Here is a 10,493-nt window from a genome sequence, read left to right as displayed (position 1 = left end):
GAAAGACATAATATATACAAATAAATCCAAAAACTCGGACGAACTAAGACCAAAACTTGAAGATTCGATAAGTCGCAACCATGCAAAACGAACACTTACCACACACTCAAACTTAGATATTTACTTGTCTCGGGTAAATAAAACAAAACCACAACCCAAAAAGAAACAAAAAACGACATAAAGCAAATTAATACTTAACCTAAGCCACTAACATAGGGAATCACGATTGCATTTAGCGTATGTAACAAGCCCTTACACCCCTAAACGACGAGTTGTGTCTCGTGACGATTTTCAGACAACACACCCACAAAGTTGCCTTGGTCAAAGCATTGGAGTTAATTCCGAAGATAAAAAGAGCTAGATCACATAAAATCTTAGAATAGCATGCGGCTTAAGATATTCGAATTCCCGACCGACGCAATTAGTTGTTTCTACACCGAAATTTTACATAGCACAATCATCGAGGGATTTTAGTAGAAATTTGAACATAAAGAGAGTTTCAATTATTAAATTCATAAGTTTGCACCTATTTTCAATCTCAAAATTTCTAAGGATAAGACCTTACTTCACGCAAGACCAAAATATAGAAAAATTTACTAAGAACAAGACTGAAAATTACAAATATAACCCCAATATTAATTTTGCTATTATTGATTCAAAAAAGACTTAATTGCTATTGCAAGACCAAAAAAAAAACTTTAAAAAAATATATGTAAAACGACCATTCTTCTTCACCAACAAATCCCAACCTCTTATTCTTCACTATCATTCTACATATTTTTTCCAAAAAATCTTTCATATTCTCCAAAAACCCACATCAAACAAAACCCTTAAATCTTACTAAAACTTGCAAATGAGGACATTATGGACACACAAGACATCAATATGGATGATTCTAAGGTCGAATAACACAATGGGATAAGAAAATATTGTACTTTTTTGTAGCTTTGTGATCGTTTTTTTTCGTTTTACAAAAATAATTTCCCGTACACAAAAATTCGACGTTTACAGGTCGATATTTAGCAATAAAAAAGTTTATGAACAAATCGACGCCATGATGTCGTTGTAATTGCAAAAAATCGACACACTTATGTCGAATTTTGAACAAAATATCGACACGCAAATGTCGAAAAAAATGAAAATACTTGACAACAACTTATTGTCCAAATTTAGTGAAAATTTTGACACCAATGCGTCCAAATTTTACAAAAAAAGAATCAACAAGTACATGTCGATATGTTTAAAACCAAAACTCCTTCAAAAATGGTGGTGGTATTTAATCATCCACTATGTTCTAAATGGACTTGTGGCGGCTTTCGACTGCAATGGAAATGGCGACGGTGGTCGACTTCATCGGCGATGGCGACGGCGAAGTTGCAAGTGGTTCTCTTCTTCCCTTCCTCATGTTCTTCAATTGTGTTGGGTTTATTTTTTTTTTTTTGTTCTTTTTTATCTTTTTTATTTTTTTAATTTGGTCTTGCAAGAGTAATTGGTATAATTAGGTTTTATTATGTTTGTATTTTACCAAGGTAATTATAGTTTTTTTTACACTTAATTTGGAATAAAATTTAATTTGGTCTTGCCCTAAGTAAATTTTGCGATTGCATATAGCCGCCGTTAATTCATAAACTCTAATTAGGCACAAGTAAGTCTGTTTATTCAACGATAAAATAACATAATATTTTTCTTTAGTGATTTTCATCACATTTTTGTCTTTTAAACATTATATATATATATATATATATATATATATATATATATATATATATATATATATATATATATATATATATATATATATATATATAAAGGATGTATAACTTCATTTATGTATATGATATCAATGTATTCTTTTTATATATGCTTGACACTACTCAGTTAACTTCATGACCCACGTAACAAATTTTGGTCCAAGAAACTCCCAAGTTAGTTAGCCCGAGAGAACGAGTGATCGAGCACCCAATTTGATATGAATCACGCCAACCTTGTGACGAGACACGATAACAATACTTCGGTTATGAACTTCTGGACCGTCCAAAAGAAGGAATCAAAAGGGGTGGAACCGCGGCCCGTTGGATCTAAAAAGAGACAAGAACCTTGGTATATGAAGACGCCACAATCAATTGTGGAAGATTGATTGATAAGTTGGTGTGAACGCACGAAATCCTCCGATATGTTCGAAGAGTTCTTAAAAAGCTAGAGAGAATAATGTCACGATTTAATTAATGATCAAAAGTTGTCTTTCACAATGAATAAGAAAGCATATATATAGCCCCAAAACTTAGTTTTGAAGAAAGGAAAATAAACCCTTAAGCTACTTAATAAAAAAAAAGCTCTAAACAAGTGAGCCACGAAATTAAAGAAGGCCTAATTAGGAAAGGCCCATAAACACACTAATATGAGCTGATTAAGATGAAACCCACGAATCTAAGGTAGGGTGGGCATTGATCTTCATCTTCTTGCGCTTATTTGCTCAACTTGGACTGATCTTTAGCCCGAATGGTTCCCACACTTGCCCGGTGACTCCACCACTTGAATAAGCATAATCCATCCTTGTTTATCACTATTGAATGAAGTTTTCTTAGTTAAGACATTTTGGATCAATGCAACAAGCTTCTCCTTGAATTGCTTAGTTCGAGTCCTTGTTGCTGGTCCAGTTGGGATTTGGATTGGATCATCTTGCCTACTGTTGGTTAGAACCAGGATACCAGAACACGACTAACAAAGCACAAAATTACAACAAAACGTAAAGTGTATAGACCCTTATAAAATTTTAGCCACAATTTGAATCGTGAACAACATAGTTCAATTCTAACTCAACTCCTAAACCTCAGACTGTTATACCCCTCATAATTATGTGCTCATGCATAATCGGAAAAGATTTGAAAAACTATCAAACAAGTAGCAGAAAATGCAGTCGGAATGTTAATCTATTAATTGATGATCATGCCCAACTTCAATTTTAAAATAAATTAACAAGTTTACTAATTCATTAACTTTTCTGCCTGAATAGAATCCAAAAATGCAACTTACACTCGATTCTATATGAAATGAATGTGAAAAACATATACAACCAATCGAATAAAATACAGATTACAATTAAATATTTATAAAATACAGATTACAATTAAATATTTATAATAAATATTTATTATTAAAAACGTTGGTTGACCGATATTATCCGACCAATCGAATTTTGAGTGAACTGAAAACCATCAACCGACTCATTTATATATGGATCAGTTAAAATAATCGGCCCAACTATGTGGCCCGATTAATTACATGTTATCGAGAGATATAAATGGGTCGATCGGAGGATAAAAACCGACCCATGCCCAACCGTAGTAGCACTAGTATTGGTGATAAAAGCGTCATTTGACACTGATTAATTAGACATAAATGGGCCATAACAAATACTTATTGAAACACATGGTAGTGGTATTATTAAACTTACTTATTGAGCTTTAGATACATTATTACATCGATATTTTGAGATGCGCCTATTATTGTCATAATCAAAAAAGGTCGGTATGGTAGTTGAGAAATAGTAAAAGAGATTATTTCACAAACTCCCATTATTTGTTTTGCATTATTAAAGGAGATCATTTTTCCTATTTTAAAATAAATTCATATATATATTTGTCCAGCAAATTATATTTTAATATCTCTACAATAGTCACTATATGTTTAATTATAGTCACTATTGATTGTCCATTTACTTTTTCTGACGATCTGAATTTTCTCCTATCTTTCCTCCAAAGAGCTGCCGCCCAATATCTCCTTCTACAAACCGCTATCGCCGTGCACCTTCGTAATTGTGTTCTCCTAAATATTGCAATTTGTCGTTGTTTAATTTTATGAGGCGGTAATTTTTGGTTTTCATCATCAACAACCTTGAAATCTCCGAAAGACAAGCGGAGCACACAAGCATATACAAATTAAAATAGATAACCATTTTGGCGAAGTCAATCCACCATGGCGCATAGTGAATTTTGATATTTCATTATTAAATCCACTATTGCGCATAGTGGTTTTTGTAATTTTCATTTATTAAATCCACTATTTGTGCAGAGTAGATTTTGCCATTTCCATTATTAAATCCACTATTATATTATTATTTAAAGCGGATTACGTTAATTTCATGTGAACTTTACGTTAATTTCATAATGGTATTCGATAAATTTCAAATAATTATTGCTATTAGTTAATAGTTTCAAATTCTTGCCCTGAGGGATTAGTGTGTTCAAAGTTTTACTTTCAGTAAATAACAAATTTGAATTTTAGCGAATTTCATTATCTGGTAAATCTATTGTAGAAAAGAAAACGATTGTTAATATTTATAATAAAATAAAATAAAATAAAAAATAAAAAACAAATAGCGAAAATTAAAAGATGAAAACAACATTAATTCAAATGAGACATTCTTTTAGGGGGATATTATGATATAATCTGGGTGATTGGTATATCTATAAATCTTTTAGTTCATTTTCCATAACAATTCTATAGGGAAAATTCTTAGTTTGTTATGGAAGGGGTTATCTCAAATCTGGAATTTGAATTTGGATATGTTACTCTACCGAAATTGAATTATCGTAATAAAATGGATGTAAAATATCTCTTGAACTATCCTGCAGAAAACATCGTAACCTAAGAGATATTGACCGACGAAAAAACAATTGAGAGCATCATGGAACAGAGAAAGATGATGAATTTGACGATGAGAGCACTATTAGAAAGCGCATTTCTTGGACGGAAGCTCTTAAAGCAACAATGTATAATTTATTCATTTTTTGAGCCATGGTAAAGGTACACCGAAAGTTCTTACTATATTATGAAAAGTGAAGGATAAAATTGAACTATAACAAGAAACAAGAGATAATTGAAACATATTTTATTAAATCTTTATAAATTGATCACAAATGTAATGTTTTATGCACTTGAACCATTATTTCTATTTATTTATTAATCTAAATATTATATGGGTCTACAAGAATTTAAAAATATGTATTATCTTATAAATTTAACGAATTGTTAATTTAGTACCTTGTCCCTAAGTTGGGACCGAGAAAAAATATTATTTAAACGAGTTTAATAATTTATTGGGAATTTACCGATGTTGTATTGTACATAGATAAAAATAATATATTTTGATGTCTAAATTTCTCAAATAACTTCTAAATTCCGAAACTGACAAAACAAAATAAAAAAATATTTATATATAAGTAGATTTTTTCTGATAACATTGTTAACGATTTAACAATTATCAATAGGGATGACCACAATCTCGGTTTACGATAACATTGTTGAATGTTGTTTGATTTTATTGCGTGAAACAGATTAGAAAAAAAACCCATTTTACTAGTCGTGATGGGATTTTGTTCATTTTAAACTTCAAAACTCTCTCCAACATTCGGAAAATATTCAAACTCTCGACATTCAATTTGGCACTTACGACACACAATTTACAATAAATATTACTTTTGAATCAATTTATTTATGATGTACGAAACAAATTAAGACTTAAGATAAAACTTTAGGGATTAAGAGTTCAAGAAAAAAAAATTATATATTGTAGGGGTTTTGTGCCCTAGGGCACACAACGTTAAAAAAATTGAACTTTTTGTGTTTTAGAGCACGAACACCCCCTCAAACTTTGAATTGAAAAGCACGACACACCCCAATCTTCAAAAAATATCACGGGTTTCGTATTGTAGAGCATGGAACTATAAAAAAACTTGAAAGTTTCCTGCTCTACAACAAGAAATCTTAATACATTTTGATATTTATGTGCTCTAGACCATGAACTTTTTTCTTTGTTTCATACTCTAGAGCATGACACTTCTAAAAAAATCAAGGTTTCATACTCAACACGAAAATTCAGATGATGATGATGATGATGATGATGATGATGATGATGAAATAGTTGTTGGTAATTAAGATTTAAAAATTGAAGGTTTCATACTCAAGCACGAAAACCCAGATAATGATGATGATGATGATGATGATGATGATGATGATGAAATAGTTGTTGGTAATTAAGCTTTCTTATGTGTTTCTCCGAGATCGTAAGTAGAATTGATTACTTGGTCACAATTTATTAATTTGACATTTACACTTTGAACAAGGATCTTAGTTGTGTTAGAATTTGACTATTTTTTGTTTTTTTTCTGGTATTTTTATGTCTTTTCTTATATAAAAAATAAGTTGTGAATAAGATAGATTGAGGAAGAAGAAAGAAAGAAATAGAGAAGAAGAAAGTAGGTTCATGAAGATGAAAATATTTTCATAAACGAACTCAGTAAACAAAAATTGCTTGGTGTCCATTCAGGTATGGTTGAATTTTTGTGATTATTGTTTGGTGATTATGGGATATATGAAATTGTTTGGGAATTAATATTTATGAATATATTTATTAGTCTACTTTCAGTTATAAGAATTAATCCGCGTAGGTTTTTCAATGTTCTTTCCAGTAGTTTGGTTTCTCATCATTGCATTTTTTTCCTTTCAATTGAACTTCATTTTACCTTGTATTTATTCGATTTGATATCATACCCGTTTCTCAACAACGGACATGTCAAGAGACCTATTACGGGGAATTGGAATATTGACGATTCCTGTTGTGAACCATGGCTAATACATTTTTTTTTGCATATTTGTGTTGCATATGATGTTTGAGCTCGGAGACACCGGATATGTGTCGATGACATCTTGCATTAAAATGTCGACTAGTACATGCCTCTTACGTTCCAATTCACTTATCAGACATATTTGGTTGTCTCGCATATCTTGTAATAATGATTAATACATTTTTTGTTAACTGTTGGAACTATAAACTTAATCTCTTCAAAACCATGTGTATTTTCTCTTTTCAGTGGCATGTCGATTGAATGATTAATGGACAATGTGGAGTATCTTAACAATTAGAAAAGCATGCGATTTAATCAAGTGTACTACGGCGATCCAATCTCATTTGAATATGAAGCAAGTATATATAAAATAATAAAAAGCCTTTTTAATTACTTGAGTAATTATGTCTGTGTCAAAGCAATTACCCACATCTCATTTCAACTTAGGTTGACAAAGCCTATGTTGACAAGGCATATGTCAACATACCACCTTTGAAGAGTATGACTATCACAGACTTATGTTATATGTCAAACTATTGTAATTGTGAAAATGTTCTTCCTTACTTTGGTAAGGTTCAAATGTTCTTTACGGTGTAGTATAGAATTAAATTCAAAGAATTTAATAAAACATGCTTATGTGTATATTTTTTGTTGGAAATTTTGAGTATTGGACCAATTTTTATTGAATATTTAAATGGTTAAGTTTATTTTCTTAAATTTAATTTTTCATGAATGATAAATCAATGAATAATTTAAAATATTGATGTGTGGAAAATAATAAAGTGAAATGCTACCACTTAAAAAATAAAGGTAATTAAAAACCTATAACTGGAATATGTTTTTAATTAATGAGAAATATGTGATACCTTTTTATGATATTATTTTTTCTTAGAGGTGTGACTTTTGGTCATAACTTTTGAAGATCTATAAATAGACTCCAAAAGACACCATTTGAATCATTCATTTTTCACATATAATTCAATATATTAATTGAATTCATTTCTCATCAAAGCATCTCACTGCATATTGTTGCAACTATCAAGTCCATTCTTCGTGTCTTATAAAGTCCTAAATGCCATTTTGTTCACCGTGTTCCAATAACTGTTGAGTTACTTTTTTTTAAACTGAAATTGTCGTTGAATGTTGGAGAAAATTGTCGTAAACCGAAAGTACTGCATGGGGCAAATTTGTCTTTATTAAGGAGAAAGAACTGAATTTTTGCTTACTTTTTTCGTGTCAAACTTCTATCCAAATTTTGTTCGTTCCCGTTTTAAAATACACACACCGTAATAACATTAATGACAAATTTTTTATTCGTATTTTCGAGATGGAGAAGAAGATATTCTTCCTAAAATTATAGAAGTTACGAAATCAAATTAGAGGAAATTTTCAGACAGAACACAAAGTTTACGTTCCAATCCATTTTCGAAGGTGATAAAGTTAGAATATGGAAAAATATTCACATAAGTTACAGAAAATGAAGTTGGCTTTCTAGAACATGTTAAATCATCCCAATCGAAGATCATACGGAGGAGTGATGTTAAAAACACGAAAGAGTGCTAGAGCTGTCAATGCACCTTATCATGTAAACACAACCGTTCGTGACCAATATAATTTGTCGCATATTAAACACGCCTCACGAATATTCAATGCACGAAATTTTGGTGAAAGAGGATTGAACCAAAGAATAATGATGGAATCATAACCTAAATATGATGAGGTTTTATAATATTCTCAATTCATGAATATTATTTAACATTTTCATGGTTCTATAGTAGGTACATTCTTACACAAGACACATATTCCAACTTCGAGGCTTACTTTGATCATAATCCATTTCCAATCTCAGAAACATTAAGGAAAAAGGTTGTAGGAAATTTCGTTGGCTATTCGGATCATATTGAACCAACAAAATCGGACATCGGGTGCAAACTATACGAACATTTTTTCGTGCTACAAAAACTGCCTATGCATTCCTTACGCAAGAATTTCAAATTCGCCCATACGTTTGAAATGACGAATTCATAATTCTTCGGGTACACTTTTTTATTTATAAAATTCTAACGCATGCTATTAATTAAGTGATGATATGATATGATAAATCATATCGTATTATATGAGAGAGAAACATGGTTATGTTGCATGATCGAATTATGACATTATAATATTATACTCATTGATATAATTGACATGGTAACTTTATTTATGAGAGCATGATAAACCTTCAACGTTGTTATGCTCAAAGCATAGATAGTTACTATAAGTACTATTAAATGTTTGATTCGCAGAGATAATTTGAGATTTTGCTGAAATTCGTATGCATCATTTTAAATTAAATTGGTGCTATTATAAGATGTTAGTATTGTGGCACACTTGAAGTAACATATAACAATTTTTTTTTTGTGATGTTATAGTATTATGAATTGGAGATTATATTATAGTACATGATTAAATTATATGAATATTTCTGCTATGAATATAAATGATTTTCAACATGAATAATGATGTTTAGTTGGATAATGAATTATTGAATTAAATAAAATATTATTATTCTTTAATGTATGAAAGGATTAATTATTTTATGTTAATTACAAAATTCAAAGTACATAAGTATGATATATATATATATATTAAAATATTATATACAATGTATGTGTAGAATATTTCAAATTGTGTAATTATGATTACATGTTTATATTATAAGTTCATAATTGGTTCCAAATGTTTATGTTATATCATAAAATAATTCATGCTATTTGTGAATATATTGTGCTTAAATCCAATATTTAGTATATTAAAGATCAAGTTGATGCATATTACCTTTAACTGTTAAAGATAACTTCATAGATGTGAGCAATTAGTGGCATGAAATATTTGAAATTGATATAAATCGAAAGCCAAGAAGCTCAATTCTTAAGGAATATTTGGATCGTCTTGATTTTTTTATGTTGTATTCATAAGACATGAGTCTATATTATGAATGATGGAGACCAAATTTTGTGGTGTTAAATACTGATCCATTCGTAAACAACAAGGATTATTTTTCTTAGAAAAATGTCAAACAAACTATGTACAATGCATGTGTAGAATATTTGGAACTGTGTAATTATGATTACATGTTTATATTATAAGTTCATGATTTGTTCCAAATGTTATGGTATATCATAAAATAATTCATGCTATTTGTGAATATATTGTGCTTAAATCCAATATTTAGTTGGGGTTTTGTGCATAAGTCCCCGACCAAAAATCTTTATTATTCTAGGTTTAGGGACTATATCTCTTTCAGCACTAAGTTTATCCCTTAAATATTTATTATAAATAAAGGAAACATTTATGTATATGCCAATATTACCCCAATCCTTTATATCCAATTCTTAATTGTAACCTCAAATTAATCAATTTTGTCCACAAAAATCCAATTTTGACCACAAAAAATTCAATTTTGATTTATTTTTTTCAAAAACTTTTTGTTTCCTTCCGGATTTTTTCGCCCGTTTCCGGCGTTGACTTTTTTTAGTGTTTTTTTTTGTTTTTTTTTTACGTCCGCCGCTAAACGTTGACCGTAATTGTGCTGTCACTAACAGTAAATTAATGTAATTATACTGTCAATGACAGTTAATTAATGTAATTGTACTGCCGTTGACAATACATTTATGTAATTGTTCTATCGTTGACAATAAATTAACGTAATATTATTATTTTTTATTTTTTTTATTTTGTTTGATTTGTTGTGAAATCAACGTAATTATATTACTGTTGTTGACAGTAAAATAACTGTAAACACAATAATATTACTGTCAACAAGATCTATATTATTATTTTTTTTGAGTTTTTTGTTTTGTTTGAGTTATTCACGGAGTAACG

This window comes from Erythranthe guttata, chromosome 5 (genome assembly GCF_056151865.1).
Source record: "Erythranthe guttata isolate IM_541 chromosome 5, IM_541, whole genome shotgun sequence".
In the NCBI taxonomy this organism is placed as follows: Eukaryota; Viridiplantae; Streptophyta; class Magnoliopsida; order Lamiales; family Phrymaceae; genus Erythranthe; species Erythranthe guttata.
Note: the sequence above shows the minus strand (reverse complement) of the source record.